The sequence below is a fragment of the Trachurus trachurus genome, assembly GCF_905171665.1.
Source record: "Trachurus trachurus genome assembly, chromosome: 11".
Classification (NCBI taxonomy): domain Eukaryota; kingdom Metazoa; phylum Chordata; class Actinopteri; order Carangiformes; family Carangidae; genus Trachurus; species Trachurus trachurus.
The window spans coordinates 6,218,522-6,239,633 of NC_139904.1; the positions used below are offsets into that span (position 1 = coordinate 6,218,522).

The 21,112-nt window shown below is 39.6% G+C and overlaps 1 protein-coding gene across 1 annotated transcript in view; it reads left to right on the plus strand.

Moving 5' to 3' along the window:
• Positions 1–473: 473 nt before the first annotated feature.
• Positions 474–21,112, plus strand: part of LOC310994193 (voltage-dependent calcium channel gamma-7 subunit-like) — a gene marked incomplete at both ends in the record, with an annotated part of 102,025 nt that continues 81,386 nt past the window's right edge. The window contains one exon of the mRNA XM_083982791.1: positions 474–497. The remainder of the gene's footprint in view (positions 498–21,112) is intronic.

Sequence of the window (21,112 nt, forward strand, 5' to 3'; positions counted from 1 at the left end):
TTCAACCTCAGTCCAGCAGTTCACACACATGTTCTCCTGCGCAGCATCAAGTATTCATGTTCTCTCAACACTTACAGCTCCTACTGTAGTAGCGCTGTGATGTATCGATATGCAAACACACACACACACACACACACACACACACACACACACACACTGCCCTCACATGGATGCACTGAACCCCAGTGTTTTGATAGGAGGGGGCTTTGTTTGTTCTGATGCAACAACCTGACAGTCTTGGCACCTTGTTTGTGTTGTGTGTATGTGTGTATATGTTCATAGGTGTATGTATTCAGTCGTGTGTGTGTGTTTGTGTGTTCTCCTCGCTGTGTTTGCATGCGTGCACGCCCTTGCCACACATACACATACACATACACACATTCACATGCACACTCCCACACCCGGAGCAGCTGCGTGCCGGGAATACAAGGCAGGGCATGATGATGATGGGAGGAGGAGAAGAAAAGAGATCACTCCCGTATCCAGGGGCAACGCAGGTAACAGGAGGATAAGCGGCGGCGATGACTGCGAGCGAGGACGTACTCTCCTCCGCTGCGATCCGATCCATATAGTATATAAGCCTCGGGAAGACTTCCACAGCCCCCTGAAGGATTTCTGACAAAACACGTTGCATCAGTCACGTAATGAAGAGCTTCACTCGTCTGTCAGGTTTTTACAGGAAACAGCTTCCACACTGTTTCCTCTCCACACACACACACACACACACACATACACACACACACACACACACACACATATATACACACACACCAGCAGCTGATTTCACTGATTAGTCCGTCCTGTCTGGTTGACGGTGCATTCATCAGTGAAATCACCTGCAGGCCTGATTGGTTGGAGTTTTAACCTGGAGATCGTCGGCGCTCTACGACTCATGATTACTCCATCACACTCAATCTGCTAATGACAAACTCTCATCAGCTCTCAGTGAAACTCTCTCTCCGCTGAACCTCCTGAACCTCCCGTTACTGCTGGGAAACATTTGGCTGGAAAGTTGCTCGACAAAACCTACAATAAAGAAAACCTAATATTTATATTTGTAGCATTAAAAAAACATTAACAAGCCGTCAGGTCTCAGAAATACAAAGTGAAACAACATCAGTGCAACACGACAAATGCTTCAGTCCTGATAACACCAGAAAAAACAATTAACGCTCACTGTTGTTGTTTTTACTCTTTGTACTGTAAAAGTCTCATAATAAGTTTTAGTTAAAAAAAACTTTTCTGTTAGAAAAGTTCATCAGTCTGAGGTTTGGATTGTTTTGGATCATTTACCTATTTCATCAAATTAACTTCTTCAAAGACATGAACATTACAGTACATTTATTCATGCATTGCAATCAAGACGCTGTTTTATTTTCTTACTGTGTCCTTTTCTGTTTACGTGTCCAGTTTTTATAAAAGAATTCAAAGTAAAGTAAAATGAAAGTAACAGTAAATCTGTCATGATTAATAATCATAAATACACCGTTGCCCATAAAGTTGGAATAATTTTGTTTTCAGACACATTCCTCTTTTAATTCCTATTTATACACATCAGTAAGTTGGCGCTACAAAAAGCGAGACATTAGCTATCTGTGTCAGAGGTGGTCGCACTCAATATTAGTGACTGAGTGACATTTGAAAGAGGAATATTGGACGTTCTTATGCATGAAATTCCCCTCGACCATGTGTTTCTGTTAAACTGACCAAGGTTGAAAAATTGAAACAAAGCCCTCAGTTTTGTTGAAGCCTGAATGTACAGTCTGCAAAGGTTGATTGTGGTTTAATTTTGACAGTGATATGTTTGGAAGAGATTGATCAGTAAGCAATTTTTGAAAAGATATAAACTTTATCTATTAAGAATAAATCACATTGCCAGAATCATTTCAAGAGAAGAAGAGTATTTTATTCCAACTTCATGGGAAACAGTGTATAGTATACATATATTATATAGCATATCAATTATATACTGTAATTGTATATTTTTTGTCCAAACATGACAAAATCCAACAAAAAATGGTAATAAATAAATAAATAAATAAGATAAAAAAAAGTTTAAATTTTGCGTTTTGGTTTCAGGTTCAGTTTTTTGGATCTAAATTGACTCCATAGCCTCATTCATGATGGTTATTAGGAGATTGTTGACTTGTAGTTTTATAAAAACGCCAGGATTTTCCTCCCTCGAACTGTCGGAGCCGAGAAAATCAGCAGGAAATCATCTTTGGAATATCCCAGTGAGTCCCGACACTTAATGAAACAGAACTATTCTCCCTCCCATTTTTCCTCCTCCTCCTCTTTGATGCAGAACATCGCTGGTGCAGCCTCAGATAAAAAATGTATTTGAATTGTTCTCCTCTGTCTTTTTCATCCTCGTATCTGAGATTTAAAATTTTCACCCGAGCTCATTATTTCAATTTTTCCCAGGAGCAATAAAAAGTGATTTTTTGACCCCGGTCAACCTGATCAGTCTCACAGAGCACATCCCGGTTTCACTTCACATCTTAATTCAAGCCCCTTGTCACCAACGACACATTAGATTCACACTCAGACTTATTGAAACACAGTCTAATGTCTGATTCTCTCGGGTCTGAACTCACAGATCTGACTGGATGTTTAAAGGAACAAGAAGTTTTATTCCTCCTGTTATGTTCGCTGTAGTTTCACAAATGTGTTCTGGTGGAATCGGCTGATTGATTGCAGCATCGCCGAGGTCCTAAAGATCACGTGAAAAGCCTTTAAAAACCTATTGAGATCTTCTACCACTGCTATACTACGCTATTAAATCCAATTTATCAACCATGATATGACAATATGATAAAAGCTGTGAGGCTGCAGTAGTTTCATGTTTATTAGAAATGTTTGGACTAGTTAAAGATGGAGTTTGTATTCTGAGCTGAAATGTAAATTTGGATTATTTTCCCTTTTCCATCCATTCATCATCGACCAATTCACCCCGAGGGGTCAATAAACTCATTTTCTCCATTGCCCTATGTGCTTTCATTTATTTATATATAATATTATTTCTTCATGTTTTCATATTTTATTTATAGATATAGATATATATTTTTTGTTTCAGTGTAGTTTCTTCTCAGTACAGAGCAACACAAATTATTTATGCCTTCCACCTCACCACCGCTACACAGCTACACTGCAGTGTGCAGCATCGATCCTGAAGAGCTACTGGGCCACAGGTCTGCACACATCAGGGAAGAATCTATCTACAAATGTGCATAAACGCATAGCAGTTTATTTTCACGCATAGACAGCATCATTTGCACAGTAGCCGCATACATATTTATTATATAACATTATTTTAACACATAGTTAATGCATAGAAAGAGGTTCACTTCTCCTGCGGCACTGCAACACATTCAGGTAAAAAACAAGTAGTCTCACCTCTGTCCAGTGTCAAACATAAACACAAACATGGACCGATGTGACATTTCCAATACCGAGTCACTGTAGCATTGATGCTAACACTAGCTATGTAGCCATAGAAAAACGTGCACATAGCTCCTTTAAGGATCCTCCAAACTGGCTGCAGCAATGCAAAGTGGATCAGGTTTACACCTGGCTCACATCAACTACAACTTTTGTGTTATTATAAAAGTTATTTATTTGAAGCACATCCACTCATTAACACAAGACCAGAGCAAATAAAGCACCGCAATACAGTATTTAGAACAACATGCAGCAACAAAATCATCTGGGCCCAGTATTTCAAAACTTGTAATCTGGATCAGAATAATCCGGATAATGAAATCCTCCTTTTCTCAGTCTTGGATCACGGTGATCCTGCTGACTTTATCTGAGTATTTCAAAACACTGGCAGGGTGGATCACCGTGATCCCTACCTGGCCGGATACGGATTTCCAAATCTCAAGTCTCCGCCTCCGGATCTGAAACATGGCGGACTACTTCACCAAAGGAGCAGCTGGGAGCGCGACTTTCACGTCAAAAGTGTAAGTTTACCGCCGTCTAATGTGTAGCGGTTTTAAGACCATACGAACGCCAACCAACACATCATGCAAGCCAACTATTTGATTTGTCACCTACTTGAAACGAGAGCGTAACGATCCCTAATTGATCCACGGCCGTGCTAACGGGAGCTAACTCGGCTCCATTCACTTGTGTGTTAAGGAGCTAGCGGGCTAGCGACGTAGCTGCTGTGTTGATCAATTTTGCGGACTTTGGTTTAATTTACAAGGGAATTAATCTGACGTACATCATACCTCAACTGTTTTACACTTACACCAATCTGTTCAGAGTTTATTAACGTTATGCAGGGGACTTTTTTACTTTTTAAAGCAGGCTACCTGTGCTGTGTGCACTGCAGACCACACTGCTGCAGTAACGTTAATTAGGAAACGTAATATTAACTTACACAGCACGTGAACAATACAGTTCATTCAGAAGTGTCAGTAATGCTGGCGATATCATGTTTTGACCATTTCTGTGGCTATTGTTTATTTCTGACTATGACAAAGATATACTCATACACCGTCTCTTTTTACTTTCAGAGCCTACTCACAGCCATAGACCACTCAGCAATACCACTGGACAACAGTGCAACAAGAGTCTTGGAAATCCTTGGAAACCTTGGTGTTTGGATTTTGAATAAAGTGCTTGAAACTGTACTTTAAATAAAGCCATTGAAACTGCTTGAAATTGTGATTGCATTATTTTTCATAGCATAAACCTATAGCTTGGTCAGTGACCCGATTAGAAACACTTTACTCTTAATTTGTCTTCCTTATGGAAGCCTCTCACTAAACATGATTACCGTATGTTCATTTATCACACAATAACATTTGATTTGATGAAGTAAAATAATCAGTTTGTATACAAACACGTTTTGAAATACATTACTGCATGTTTTAAAATATCATTCACTTTACAAGCATTGTAAAAATGCATTTTCAAGTTTATTTTGAAGTCAAATTTGTCTTCATTAAATCAGAAGCATGAAAATATGCCTTGTAAATGCTTGGGAAGTGCTTGAATGTGATTTAAATTAATACATACAGCAGTTTCAGGATGTATGGCCAAACAATATTTTTTGCCATGTTTTAAATTTCTTCAATTACTTCAATTATTTGTTAAAACTTAAACACTAACAATTTAGATTAAGTGTAATGAACATATTGAGTAACAAAATCAAGGAAAGTGGAGCTGAGACATTGTCAATCCAAGTCAAATCCACCTCTGAGGTGGGATCAGAATGATCCTGAAATTTTGGTATCAAGTTGATCCTGATATCTGACTTAACTTTTGAAATACCCAAATCAGCCTTTTATCTGGATTCAAGGGAGGATTGGATTACCAGAGCTGAAACCCTGATCTTCAGGATCAGGATTCTCCTGATCTGTGTTGAAATACCCAGTTTTCAGATCAGATCTAGATTTAATCCAATCCGACCAGGATAATCCTGTCAGATCACGTTTGAAATACTGGGCCCAGAACATTAAAGTAAGCCCAACGGTTGCACTTGTAACATGTACCTGACAAAGTAAAGGGGTTTTAATGTGATTTATCTGCTGTGTAACTTTCCTGCCAGTGACTTTAAAAATCAGTATAACTCTTTTTCAAACACTGCCCGTCTCATTTAGGTCCCCAACTCCCAAACCTTGTGCTGTCACCAGGCTGACAAATGTGGACCGATGTGCTACTACGGCCACATTTTTATACTCAGAGGATACGAGCGGGATCAGACTGACAAATGAGACCCATTGGGTGAGTCTAAAAGCTCCAAAAGTCCTCTCCTCCATCCCTCCGATGTGTCCTACTTTCTGGGAAATTGATGTCGGTGTCGTCGGTCGGCATCTTGTTTTGTCGTCCTGACAGGACGGTTGAGGAGAACGAGGCGGGACGTGTTTGATTGTTCACTGAGGGTTTGACCTTGTTGTGATCACAGTGTGGCGTTAATGTTGTCGACAGAAAGAGACAACAAGGAGTCATGGGGAAAGTCGTAACAAACTAGTGAAGCGAATAAAACGCTGAAGGAAAGGTCAACAAACAAATTCCAGAGATGATTCTCAGACAATTAGGAGTCAATTAGGTTTTCCCTGATCATCGCCACCATTATAAGAAATTAGGTTTGTAATGAAGGCGTCACTGCTCTGGCTACAGTACCTAAACCCATAAAGTTGTATTCAGAGACAAAAGAAACTTCTCAGCTAAAGTAAAACACTAAAGCAAAGTCCTTGGAGGTTTCACTCATTGGGAGCCAAGGGTATAAAAACTCTAATGGCGATAGCAATGAAAGTGAATCTCATAAATATAGTGAGCATATTCCCATTTCACCTCTGTACCAGCTCATAATAATAACAATAATTTAAAATAGCAAATTGTGGAGCCCTCCTGCCCACCTTTGCTTTCAGCTGATGTAACTCTGCTCTGTTCTCTCCTTTGGGTTTTTTTTTTTTTTTGTACCTTAAATATATTCAGCGATATTAAGTGATAAATTCAAACAGGAGAGGCCAGATTTTTTATGAGTAAGTCATTACAGTTTCATTAAAAACCATAACTCTTGAGTAACTCTGCTGCCTTCATGTCTCATCATTACCAGATTGTGAAGCCTCTACGGTTCCGCAGGTGCTCGTATATCTGACTATTATAGACTTGGAGGTGAAAAATTAGAATAATAAATACATAAGTTATGGTTCATAATCAAATCAAGCTAATTGCCATATCTCACTTCTCTGGGTTACAGGAGGTCAACAATATTTTCACCTTAAAGTCGGTCTGTTTTCTTTCACAAGGCAGTTTCCCCGGTTTTGTTGATGGTTGATATTTCAGCAGTAAAAGTGTTTCTTGTGAAACTGCTGTGGGAGCAGAAATAAACTTGTTATTTTGTTTGTGTGAATCTCCGAAGGCAGAAGGAAAGAGACAATCTGACCAAGTAACTCAGCGATGAACCCGAAGGAAAGGCCAAAAAAGAAAAAAATAAGATGTTCAAACTTTTGATAGATCATGATACCGTAAAAACCTGTAATAACGTGTTTTCTCAGGAGAAGATCACATATTATAGCTAATTATATGTGAATTGAAATAAATTAATGTTTTGATGGAGGTGTGAAGTTTGACCAATTTGCAGGTTGAGTTAATCTTAAGAAACATCCCGGTGTTTAGCTTTAACCAACTATTTCTAAGTTTAGCTACTGTATGCACATATCTAGCATAAACATTAGCGGTTGTGTACGCGGCAGTATAAATGAAACGTTGGGCGTTGAGCACCAAAGATTAAGATTTCTGCCCCCAGTGCTTCTATTTCCTCTGTTATTAAATTAGCATGCTAATAGCTAGCTCACGCCATTTTCCGATACCGAGTCACTGTAGCTTCCAGGCTGCTATGAGGAAGTAGCGCTGCTCAGAGTAGGCTACATATTAAAACTTGTCTTGTGGACATAAAAGGGGCTGAAGCTCCTGACTGGAATGATACAGCAGTTAATGCTAAAGCTGCTAATAAGAGATAGCGAAACCTACATGTGCCTGGTCCAAATTAACAACTTTTTGTTGTTGTTATTAAATAAGTCACTTTTTGAATTTGCATTGTGTATCAGCTGTGTTAAGGTTTCACACTTTCTGTGGTGGTTTTGTATTTACTTACTCTATGTAACTGTCTTTGAACTGCCATACCTATGCATTTTATGAGATACTATGAGATGCAACAAAAAGCCACGACAGAATGTTAAACCAGGAGAAAACACATCAGAGCTGAATACGTGATTGTGCAGGTAAAACTCAGATCATGATCTCATACAACAACTTCACTTCGAATCATATAAACACACACAACAAACCTCATGTAGCCTAGTAGTGCTTCCTAAACATTTATCTCACCAACCGAACAACTTTTCGTTGTTTCTATCCAAATTGTTCCCCTTAGCTGTCACACATGCCTATACAGTACACAGGATGTGACAGGGCCTATATTTATCTCAGCTAACCATTGTACGTAAAATCTGATTGTCAGTTTTGTCACATACTCAGAGAAAAGACAGACTCCTGCCTCTGTGGCTCTACCTGCCAATGATGAAATGTGCCACTAAAAAAAGATGACAGGTAATGTGCAGCACTTTGTCCTTTTTTTTCTGCGGGAGTAAGAAAGCTGTTTTTGAGATGATTTTCCAGTTGAAGATGTATTTATGTGTTCTTCAGATATGGTTCAGTGACATAGTGGCGAATGAAACGCAAAAAGAAAACATGTTGTTCTTTTGTTTCCATCGTTGGTTAGACAAAGTGGAGAGGAAATCAGGCCGAGGTGGAGACGAAGAGAGAGATAGATTGACAGAGAAGGAAGGGGAGAGAAGGAGAAAGTAGAAATAAAGAGACTGAGATCGACCTGCAGAGTTAGAGGGAAGTGAGAGGAGATATTTTTGATTGTGAAAAATGGCTGACAGACAGATATAGGCTGAGGCAGAGAGAGAGGAGGAGGGAGACAGGTAGACAGATAAAGTAAAAGGAGGATAGATGAAGATGTGTTTTTTCTCTCTCATCACTTTGTTTGAATGCTTTTTATTTCCATTATTGCTCCTTATCTTTGCCCTTCTTCTTCTCACCTCTTTATTTAAGCCTTTATGGCCAGTTTTTACTGCTCTTTACTACAGTATAAATGAGATGTCAAGCAGCTGCTGTTTGTGGCTTCGTAATGAAGAAAGACGGAAGTTATCGACTTTGTTTTCTACCTTATCTCACTCTTTTTTGTAACTTTTATTCCTATTGGTTCTGGAGATTGTGCAAGAGTCATTATCTAAACCAGATATGCACAAACTAAGTGTGTGTGTGAGAGACTAATTCAAGGGGCTTCATGAGAAATCTCAGCGGTCATGTTAAGATAGGAAAACAGAAATGATGATGAAATTAGAAGTTTGCCAGTGTGAATGTTAATCATTAATCACTACTAATCTAAACCAAATATTTGAGGGTGAAGCTGAAAGAGGACACACTCTCACACTCTTAAAGGGATAGTTCAACATTTTGGCAAATTGGCCCATTGCCAAAATCCCTATAGTTTTAGGAGTAGGTTCGTTACCTTTAATTGTCGGTGCAAGCTATGACAAATGCAGAGACGGATTGCTGAAAAACTGCCCCCGACAGGAACATGCATCAGCGGTTTTGCATGAATTTACCTCAAAAACAACTCTGTCTGGTAACGTTCTGTTATTATCTCATAGCGCGGTGAATGTGCAGGTCACAACTTGTCCACCAGAGCGTTTTGGAGTTGTTGGATTGTGTATTTGATGAGTTTGATGAGGGAAACCAAGAAATCCCATTAGCCTCCGTAGCGTAGCTCTGAGCAGCTTGCGGCTCTGCTCCGCCATTCTAAAAATAGCTTGCACCGACAATTAAAGGTAACGAACATACTGCTATGACTATAGGGATTATGGCAATGGGCCAATTTGCCAAAATGTTGTACTATTTGTACTAAAAAAAAAACCCTACTATATATATATAGTACCGTATGTGCAGATTCACCCACCTGAACCATCCATTTAGAAAAACCTTAACATTACATTGTCTATTTGCTGTAGCGCCCCCTGTGGTTCACCTGGTCGACACCGTGACATTCAGGCTCCAAACTGCAGCAGTTGTAGGTTTGAACCAGTCTGAAGCCCTTTCCTGCCTGTCTGAGTTTCCACTCCCTTGATAATGATTAGATGCTCTGTTTGACACATTTGTGTTCGTCTCTATGGAAACTCTGTGAACCTGAACCTGACGTGAACACTAAGCAGCTCCGTGTCCAACATCCATCTCTGACTGAGGCGACTCTCAGAGCGACAGTGGCCACTTCAAATGTTCACGTGTGAATAAAAAGCCCATCTATTTCTAATTTCAGCAGCGAACGCGACGCTGCCAGTGAACGATACTTGGATATGGCGTCTTAACACTTGGCTGAGAAATGTGCCAAGTTGCTAAATCGTTTTATTTCCCATTTATTTTTATTTTATTGGGTGAAATAACGATAGTTGCTAAATAATTTATTGGCAGTGCTGTTGGAAATTGTCATCATGATTTCAACACAATGTTTCCCATCAAAAATTAATAGTTTTAAGGATGAGAAATGTATGAGAGACAACATCTTCTGTTTGCCTTTATTGAATTCTTATGTTTTAGTTTAGTTTAGTTTTTTGTGTTCATTTTGGAGCCAGTTGGGGAATATAATACTGAGTGTGTTTTTAGCAACACGTTCCAACTCTCCACTGCAATTCAATTTGAGTTTTGATTTGCTGGCCACTTTTATCCAGGCTGCAAATGGGGGCCGTGAAAGCATCTTGATGGGAGAAAAAAAAAAAAAAAACTTGAGAAATCTTTGATGTCTCACCCACAGCTCAGCTCCTCTGAGGGCTCAGTATCCAGCAGGCAGAGCAAGACTTCACTTGCCAAGCGCAAGTGACAGCTGAGCAGAGACACATCACTTCCATGGCATCAGAACACAATGTACGGTGACGCACGGCGAGGAGAAGACAGGACCTCGGGTTGTGGTATATAGTAGGCTGATGATAAGCAGAGGAGATGATAAATCAAACACTAAACAGGAGAGGTAGTCGGTCACATAAAGGTGCTGTCACTCTGGAGACGCTCAGCCCTCTCTCTCTCTCCCTCTCTGTTGGAGCCTGGAGGGGCGACAGACCTCACGGTGCTGAGAGAGGACGCTAAATGAAAAGTGACAATTCACACAGACTGTTACACCGTGTGCTCAACGCTCTCCAGGAATTACTCTGTCATAATTACTGTCTGTGGCTGGAGAACGTGCCGAGACTTGAGGGAAATCTGCATCTTTATTTTTCCAGGGTCTGATTCAGATTCAGGGGCCGTATTCACAAAGCATTTTATCTTACCGCTAGGAGTGCTCCTAACTCGCACTAAAAGTTTTTACATAGGAGTTTTTTCTTAAAAGTTATTCACAAAGCCGCTGAGACCTACTCTTACTAAGGATAAATCACTAAGAGCAAACTAAGAGTGAAGCCCTGGTGACGCCCCGTTGCTATGGATTACGTCAATTCTCGTGCACGAATTCGAGGCGCTCAACACGGTGATTGGTTGTTGAGTGCCGGCGCCCCCCCACATGGCTCACATCAGCATGACTGCATCGCAGCGGTCGCAGTTACCTGGGTCCGACCGTTGTGACGCCTATATTGGACAGTTCGTCACCGTCACTACTTTACCGTTTTATAGTGAAAATGTTGTAGATGACAAAAAAAAAAAAAAAACACCGACAAAAAGGCACTTTGGGCATCAATGGGCAAAGGGGCAGGTGCTCCAGCACCCCCCTCTGCAGCAATTCGCAGTCCTCCATACATTTGCCTGGCTGCAGCCATTTCCGATTCTTTGTGAATAGGTCTTACTGAGTTAGGAGTCCTCACGAGGACTTTTAAGCTCTCCCAGACTTAGGAGCTACTTTTAGGCCTAAAATACTTTGTGAATTACTCTTAATTTAAAAAACTAGGAGTCCTAAATTTAAGACTGACACGCCCACTTTTTTTGAGTTGCTCCTAAATTCTGCCCTTAGGAGCTACTTTTAACCTTAAGATTCTTTGTGAATACGGCCCCAGATCTCTAGTTGCAAGTTGCACATTAGTTTTGTTAATGCTACGTAGCTATCGTTAGCATTAGCATTAACAGTTTACATACTGTAGTGTTGGCACATGAATAACAAAGGCCAGAGGGTTGAACAAAATGCTTTTTACTTAACAGGCTAGCAGTACCACAACCATTAGTTCAGCAGCAGATCGTATCGTAAGCCTAGACTTCAGTAGGGGAGCGCCGGGTCGATTGATACACTTTTCATTTAAATGTCTTTTTCAAAGATGACGTTATGTACACAAACATTTTTATCATGTGATCAATAACTCACATGTGTATTCTCTTAGTTACAAGTGTAATTTAACACATATGCTGGATGATCGCGCTGTTTTATAACTTTGAACATAAGTTGACATTTGTCTCAAACGCCCCACCTATGCGGGATGTTTGAGACACAGAGGAGGGGCGGTTGAAACAGCATGTTTTAAACAGAAACTACTGTCATTACTCTAGTTTTTATGCAGCATATCGGACAACATATTAGTGGAGTCGTTATTGCCAAAATGTCACATAATTTCTCAAAATATAAATAGGTCAAATAAATATATTTGTCCCGTGTGTAATTGTCAAGATCAGCATTTCGATTAAACTCGCCTTTCTTCTTTTGTACGAGTTGTTGGACAACTGCATTTTCATTTCATTGACTTATTTCCCTGTCCTAAGTCATGTTTATGGATACACAGTTGAACATATTGTCATTTTACCCTCGGCATTTTCCCCTCACTTTGCTGAATATCTGTTGATTCATGTCATACGAACATTAAAAATATGTGGTGTTTATTAAAAATACATGTTGTTAATTCAAATCGGTTGTTGTTCATTGCAGAACAATAGGGTATTAATTCAGTGATTATACAGATATTGATCGCGCAGTGTGACCACAATCACTACGCACGGTGGCGTGAGGGACAGTTGAAACAGCTGTATCAATCGTCCCTGCAGCGACTACTGACACTTCAACCTGTTTTGCCTCTAAACTTCAAAACTATGACATTGTACATTAGGACCTGTTTATGTACGAATTCATCTGTTGTTAGGTCATATTATTATTGCATGAAACACACAATACAACTTTTGATCACAAAAAAACTACCGCACGTAACATTTTACTTTCCGTAGTCAAAAACCGGTTCGCGCTAATAACTTTTGAATGGCGTGACGTAATTTCACAAGCTTTCCCAGGATTGGTCGGTGTTGAGTGCTGAAGGTAGTGACCAAATCTGACGGCTCAAGCTTGTGTGGTTTTCGAGGAAATCGCTGTGTATCAATCGTCCCGTGTATCAATCGACCCGGCGCTCCCCTAGTCGCCATCTTGAATCTCTTTCTTCCTGTAGGCTATCTGCAACATCTCAACAGTATCTGCTTAACAACACCGCCACCTAGCGTTATAAAGTAGCAATAATATAATCCGGGAACACAACAGATGCCAGTTTAGGAGAAATATTGCATGTTCAGTGTCAAACTGTCTCCAGCTCTTGTGTCTGATGCTTTTTTCTTCTAACTGAAGTTAGCATGCTAACCAGCTAGCCGCAGCCCAAACAGACCAAGTCAACAATTTCCGATACCGAGTCACTGTAGCCTTCAGTTAGCCCGAAGATTCCCGAAGAGGTTGTATTATAGGCTAACCTCTCGTTCTCAAGATCTTAGCAAGACTGGTAATTAATGTTGGTTATATTGCAAAAGCAAAACTTAGGCTACCAATGGTTCTTTAAAGAATTAAACTATGAAAGTTTAATGAAAACAGTTTTTTGAAATTGTAGCCTATTGAATGGTTATCTCTGTTTCTCTTATAAACTTCTGTCATTTCATGTGGTGTTTTGTGAAATGTAGCCTATAGATGATGATAATGTAAACAACCTTTCACGCCACTGTGATGAATGTAAATGATGTAGCCAAAGGGTGTTTGGTGCTCAGAGCAGGTTGTTCTGCAGAGGTGTTATGTGACATGTTTTAATTTGGACTGGATTGCTTTGCTTGCAGCTCGTACTAATCTGCACCTTTTCAAAGGTAGAAAACCAACAGGTTTATATAGCCTACCTAAGTGTTTAGATTCAGTGTGGATTTTCCTTCTGACCCAGTTCTATAAAAGGAGGTAATTAAAGAGAGAAATTCGCACTCTGGTCCAATTAATGACCTGCACTGTATCCTGACTCACTGTCGAGGTAGCTACTACAATAACTTGACTTCTGGCCTGATGAACATCTGGTATTTCATCCGTTTGATCACCTTGCACGATTACACGGGTCAGCTCATTTTAAAAGGGAAGTGACCTTGTGTCGCGGGATCACTACTTGCAGCCTTTTAGATTATTTTATTGCCCCGACGACAGTTTGTAATTGTTAATGTGTATGATGACCCGAACCCAAATGTCAGACCTCTCCTGATAATACTAATGATATCTGCAAAGCACTCGAGTCCATACACCGCCTGTTAACACTGTAAAACTGTTTTTCTTTTTGTTTAGTTTTTTTGCATAACACATCTGACTAATAGCATCTGTTTTGTTCGCAGTCTGTAAATTCTGTGAGTTGGCACTGTGCACTTTAATTTCACAGGCTACAGATGCAAGAGTGGTGAATAATAGAGTCATTTTCCCCTCCAGGTTTTTTTTTTTTGAATTATTATTATAATTATTCCCATTGGATGATTATCGGGCTGTGTGCTGAATGGCTTGTGAAGTATTTGGTGTTTTACCAGAAGAAAAAAAAAAAGTTGTGGAAAATCATGAAAATAATTATGTGATACTTAATTTCTATGTCTCAAAAAAAAACTTTCCAATTATCTGCAGCAGTGAGCCACTGAGAGGTCTTAATAAGCTGAGAAGCAGAAGTGTGTGTAAGGTTGATCATCACCAAGCCTCTGTAGATATATTCCCTTAATTCCTTTGATCCCTTGTGTCCCTGTTAATTTTTCCCTGAAGACAGAGCTTAAAAATTCGAAGTAAAAAAAAGAAAAATCTCAGAGATAAATCTGAGGGGTTGCAAGTTAATTAACAGGATAAGAAGAAAAAAGACTGACATGCTAACATTTGCTAATTAGCACGAAATACAAAGTGCAGCCAAACCAAGGCAGGGATATGATTCGTTTTTACACATTTTTGTTCAGAAATCCAAAAATATTGAGCAAATCTGTCAGAGGATGATCAGATTCATGCCTAAAGGTAATGTCGAAATTGTATTACAATCCATTCCATAGTTTGGAAGATATTTAACCAAAATCTATTAATAATATCCAATCTAATATCAAATAATAATTTCCATTGCAACCATTCACTAAGATACAGTACATTTTCAGGTGTTTCAGTGATTCATTTAAAAGAATCAACTCATTAAAATGCTTTTTTAATTTAATTTAATTCCATTAATTGGTACAAATGATCTCATTTGTTCTTAAATTTGGTGATGCATGGTTTTCATTTGGTATAATAGAGTTGAATGGTGTTTAGCTCATTTTCTCTTCTCTGATTTTTTCTTTATTTTTCTGTTTATCTGGCTTTTCTCTGGCTGGGAGCTCTCCATGAAACAACAACACGAATCCTGGTTAACTCTGCTTTTATTTTCAAGTTGTTTTCACATTTTATTCACATGTTTTTTAGTGCATGGAAGTTTCCAGCTTTGTCATCAACCTTTTTTTACTCCAAATGATCCATTTCACAGTTTGGGATTTACCTTATTTTCTGGCACATTGGCCGTCATGGATCTGCAGCTCTGGTAGGAAAACTGTGTATGTACGCTGACCCTTGTTATTATTTATGGCCTTTCTTTTATACATTTTTTTTGCTTTGTTTTTATACTTCTTGCAGTTTTGTTGTTTTTTCTGTTAATTTGTGTTTTTAATCACTTGCTCAGATGCTACACACACACACACAGTCACTGTGCTTGTTCAGGCAGCATGAAGTTAAATATACAACACCTGCAGAAGGACTGCAGGACTTTCAAGCACGGTGTGAACAATAACAAACACCGTAAATCAAATTAAAGGCCCATTAAAAGTTTAGATGAAAACAAAGGCTTTATTTGTAGTAAGTTTCTTATATGAGTGCATTTAATCCTTTACATTTGGACTGCTTAATTGGAAGTCATCACTATCTCAAGTTTATGGAGCAGGTTTTTGTTCTCAAGTGTTTTAATTAAACTTCCTGTGATGGGGAAGTTTGATTTTCATCCAGCTCCGACTGTTTATAATTGCATTTTGTTACATTTGTTAAAAGGCAAATCTCTTGATTTGGAGTCAAAGTTGTCATTTTATCAGGTTTGCTCACAGTTTCCTTCCGTTGATACGTGTCATGAATCCTGTGAAGCCGATAATTTCCTTAATTTGTGTGATGCCGAACTGAACCTGCAGATTAAAGGTCCCTGGATGTATAAAGTGAGATTTCCAGGGTTTTTTTTGTGTTTAAAGCTGTTCTATATTAAAACTGTGAAGGTATCAAAGTGCTCAGTTCACAGAGAAATGCACATATTCTGGATTCAGAAACTGAGCTTTAAAATGAGGCATAAAGATCATTGTAATGATGTCACAGCCATTATCTGCCATGTCCTAAGCCCCGCCCACCTGGACCCATTTTCCAACCCGGCATGATTTGGTCCATCTGAGTTTTTACCTTACATGTTTTATATTTATATTAAATCACTCAGACAATCAGAAGAGAGTCTCAAAGACTCCTCTGATTGGCTGACACCAACCTGTTGTTACTAGAGTTTCAGAAAGAAGCTGAGAGAGGAGATGGAAAACTACACTGAGATGGTTTTTGGTTTTACAACCCACATTATTATTACACAAGTATATTAAATGCTGTATTCAGTCAATCACTGTCTTCTTCGGTCTGTTATTTCTGTATAATAGACCATTGCTGGGGTATAGGATGTTGGGTAAGATGTAGGATATTAGGATGTACTGTCAAGAGTTCTAAGAAAACATGGAAAAAGTATAAAATCTTTAAATATGGACCAAATAAAGTGAATTTAATCTCACACTGGGTTTCACTTTTGAGTCCAAACATCCACTGAACACATAATTGGAGAAGTAAATAAATCTAAGAAGCTCTCACGCCTCCAACTGTTTCAGGACTGCTGGAAATTTTACATAAAAACTGAGATAATGCCACTTAATTAAAACACAGATTTGACAGTTAACAGTTTCCTTTTTTTTTTTTTTTAATTCCAGCACAAAAAATAAACCATAAAAAAAGCGAGCGGCATGGATCCTAGAACTCCCAGAACTCCTGCTGAGCAATTTGCATGGATCAATAACTCTATCAAGCTGCTGCAGATAAAACATCACGGTGCAGTAGAAACCTTACTCACTCACGGCCCTGAACCGGGTCGTCCAGATAATAATAATCCCAACGCTGACCAGAGGAGGGCACCCTGCTGGGAGTTCACGCTCCCCATCAGCTCCTCGCCGGCCTCTGGGTGACCGCACGCAGCTGCAGGCGGAGGTGCGAGATGAAAGAGAGCAGCGAGTGACATGTTCATCATTTACACACACACTCACACACGGATGGATATAGACTGTATATGATCAGAAACCTCATATCTAATTGAAATCCCTTCACGATACACACATACAGTATATGAATAATATCTTTTCATGCATCGCCGTCACCTCCATCATACACACACCTATCCCTCAGGCACGATTGAAAAACCTTAAATGGTACTATGCTGGGTTTGACCCGTGACCCCGGCAGCTCCTGTGAAAGCTATGAGCTGATTTAACATTGATTGAAGTATCATGCGGCTGATGGGGTGCAGCGGCCTGAGATATGCCGCAAATGTACCATGAATAATCCATTTCTAATTACGGTATCGCAAAGTGAAAGGAGCACGCTGTGATGGACAGGCGGGAAGAAAACAAAAATAAGGAGAGAGGGTGAAAGAGAGAGAGGTCTGATGTTGGACTCTGGACTCGGTTGGGATTTGATCTTCCAGCATTGATGTTGGACAATGAGACCAGACTCAGAGCGGCGCTCCCGTTTGCTCTGAAGGTGTTGAGAGGAGTCAGAGGTCTGAGATCTGTGGAGGCCACAACAAACTGGATAAAACCATCTTTAAATCCACCTTGACCCTCCTGTTGTCCTCCTGGGTCAAGGAAGGAAGGATGAAAAAGAAAGGGAGGAAGAAAGGACAAAGGGAAGGAAAGAAGGAAGGAAGGCAGGAAGGACGAAGAGATAGAAGGAAGGAAGGCAGGAGGGACGAAGGGATAGAAGGAAGGCAGGAAGGAAGGAAGGACAAAGGGAAGGAAAGAAGGAAGGAAGGCAAGAAGGACGAAGGGATAGAAGGAAGGAAGGAAGGAAGGAAGGAAGGAAGGACGAAAGAAAGGAAGGCAGGAAGGACGAAGGGATAGAAGGAAGGAAGGAAGGACAAAGGGAAAGAAGGAAGGAAGGAAGGCAGGAAGGACGAAGGGATAGAAGGAAGGAAGGAAGGAAGGAAGGAAGGAAGGAAGGAAGGAAGGAAGGAAGGAAGGAAGGAAGGAAGGAAGGAAGGGAAAGATAGGAGGAAAGAAGGAAGGGGGGCAAATAGGATTGTGGAAAGAAGGAAGGGGAAAAGGAAGGAAAGAAAGATGGAGGGAGGGAACAAATCAGGTCAAGTGGATCAAAAGTGGAAGGAAGAAGAAGGAAGAACGAAGGAAGGAAGGAAGGAAGGGAAAAGGGATTGTGGAAAGAAGGAAGGAAAGAAGGGAGGATGGAGGAAGGGAACAGATTGGGTCAATTGGACCCAGAAGGACAACAAGAGGGTTTTAACCTTTGTTATCATAAATTCCCACAAGAAAAAAACAAACAAAAAAACACACACCTCTCCATATTTTATGTTCGTATTGATCGTGCTCTGTTGTGTGATGTTTAATGTACGATGAGTGATTCATTTTAAATAAGAAACTAAGAATATCAAAAACCAAAAGAACAAACACAGACATGTAAAATTGATCAGTTATTGGCTGTGACCGTCAGGAAACCGTTGGCTGCACATTAACTTTCCATTTTCACGCTCAATGATCTCAAGTGTAAAACATTTTAACCCTGTTTATTTTTCATTCACTCAGATTCACTGTGTTTATTTTTTAATATACAGACAATTGATTATGCCACGTTACAGTTAAGATTGTTAATAAAAAAATCTGTAAAAAGGGATCCAATGGGAATAATCCTAACCAAAAACACAGATGCTGACCACATACTTCTGACCGTGGGTTTGAGAGAGTAAGATTTCCCTGGTGGAAACATTTTAAAATCAATTACAAAGTGCAGCTGTTTATTTCAGCAGCCTCTCCAACACAATCTATTCTCATACCGCCACATATTGTTGTAATACATCATTGTTGCGCTGCATTTACAAGCTGCATTCACACAGCAACCTCTCAAAAGCATCCGGACCTTGTGGAGAACAATCTTTACAACATGTTCTGACTTGAACAGAAAGAAGTGGCTTTGTGGTTTGTGACTGAATGACTGCTCGACATCCAGACACACAATTGTACTGTCTTTCGATCTCGTCTGTCCATTATTTTTCATTTTGTGCCCTTCAGAAAGTCTCCTTACTATTCCATCATTCATCTTTTTGTCATTGGGAAAACAAAAATGAGGAGAAATGGCTTTTGTTTTTTATTAGTTTAAGAAGCTTTAAAGGTTTTTGAGAGTGATTGAAAAAAACATGCATTGAAACCAAAGCATGAACCAGGCTGTTTGCATAATATATACAGGCCTGGAAAAAAATAAAGAGACCACTCCCAAATGATCGGTTTCTCTGGTTTTATGTATGGGTATGTGTTTGAGTAAAATTCAATTTGATTTTGTTTTTGTTTTATTCTATCAATTACTGACACATTTCTCCCAAAATTGAAATAAAAATATTGTCATTTAGAGCTTTTATTAGATGAAAATGACAACTGGTCAAAATAACAAAATATATCAAGTCTTTTCAGACCTTGAATAATAATAATGCAAAGAAAACATGTTCATATTTATTCCTAAAAAACACAGTAAGAATATTTTAACTCGGGAAGAGTTTATAAATCCGTTTTTGTGGGATAATGTCAATGTTTAATCCCAGCAGTGGTTTTTATAATCTTCCTATAAAATCAGATGTGGTTCAGTAGAATGAGTTGTGTTTGTGTTGGTGTTTAAAAAAGAAAAGAAAAGAATGACTGTCATACATGTAGAGATGCTTTTAAGAAACATTTGTGAAAGTGGTCTCTTATTTTTTTCCAGAGCTGTATACGTATATGTATTTACTGTCCACCTACTGACCTGCAGTGGTTATCTTCCTTTTGCAGTTTATTATTGTTTTAGCTTCTGTTTTTCCTCCTCTGATAACATCTCAGTGATGTTTGAGAGATAAGACGCAGGATGCACTTCACTGCTCCCGCCAGCAGAGGTTGCCAGACGCAGTGGTTTTTCTCAGCCAGTGAAGGAGGGAAGAGGGGAATCCTCCGCTGCTCTACCTGCCTGCCTGCCTGACTGACTTACTCGCTGCTCCAGCCTGACCTAATAAATCACATTACCGGGGCCAGCAGTGTAATTACTGACCAGCTGTCGTGCCTTTTTTTTTTTTTAACTCTGGGCTGGACCACGTGGACTGGACTGGACTGGAGTTGAGTCGGCAGAGTGGAAGAGACAGGAATCCAATGGAGTGGACTGGATGTTGGTTACGATGAAGAGGGAAGGAGATGGGAAGTGGCACGATCCGGATCGACCACGCCTCTATTGAGAGGAGACACACAGACCTCCGGCACCACATCTCACCTGTTTAGAGTGTATTTTATGGCACTTGTGATTTAATTTCATACATCATAGCTCACATTAAAGATTAATAAATGACAAGCAGGCAGCGGATGACAGTTTTAAAGGTCTGATTGAGGCCATTTTCACTGTGATGTACAATATCTGTGGAGACTCCCTTTATATCCATCCAGTTATATCCTACATAGGCTCATTAATCTATGGAAATGGTTCTCTAATGTACAGTTTCATGCAGGAAAACGGTGTGTTTGTTGGCGACCGTTTCCAGCGTCATTTGTTGCTCGAGTGAGGATTTTGAAGCGAAAAGTACCGTAGAGTTTATGAGCGACTAAGAAATAAATAAACTGCAGTGTGTTTGTTCTGGGTGATGGAGGAGTGTGCTACTAGGGTTTTAATATTTTTTTGGGAAACAGTGAGGATGTGTGGCACAGAGAGCATTAATGCTGAATCCGAATGCAGACAAAATAAATCATGAATATTCAGTATTTTAGCCTCTAAATTACTAATATTTTAATGTGGGAAAGCCCTATTGAAAAGAAAAATGGAAAACAGAAACATTTTAATATGATGTTTAAAACAGTTCTTACTGACTTAATGACTAATCCATGGAAAATTGATTGAATATTTTACAACCTTTAGTTTGAAAACCTAAAGTCAAAGCCAACGACAGCCTGTCAAACCCAATGGTTGTTGTTGACGTCTCAGTTTGAGCACAGAGAGCTCTGGAAATGACATCCGGCTTTACCTCACGTTCACGATGCGGAGACTTTCATTATGACGAGCTAC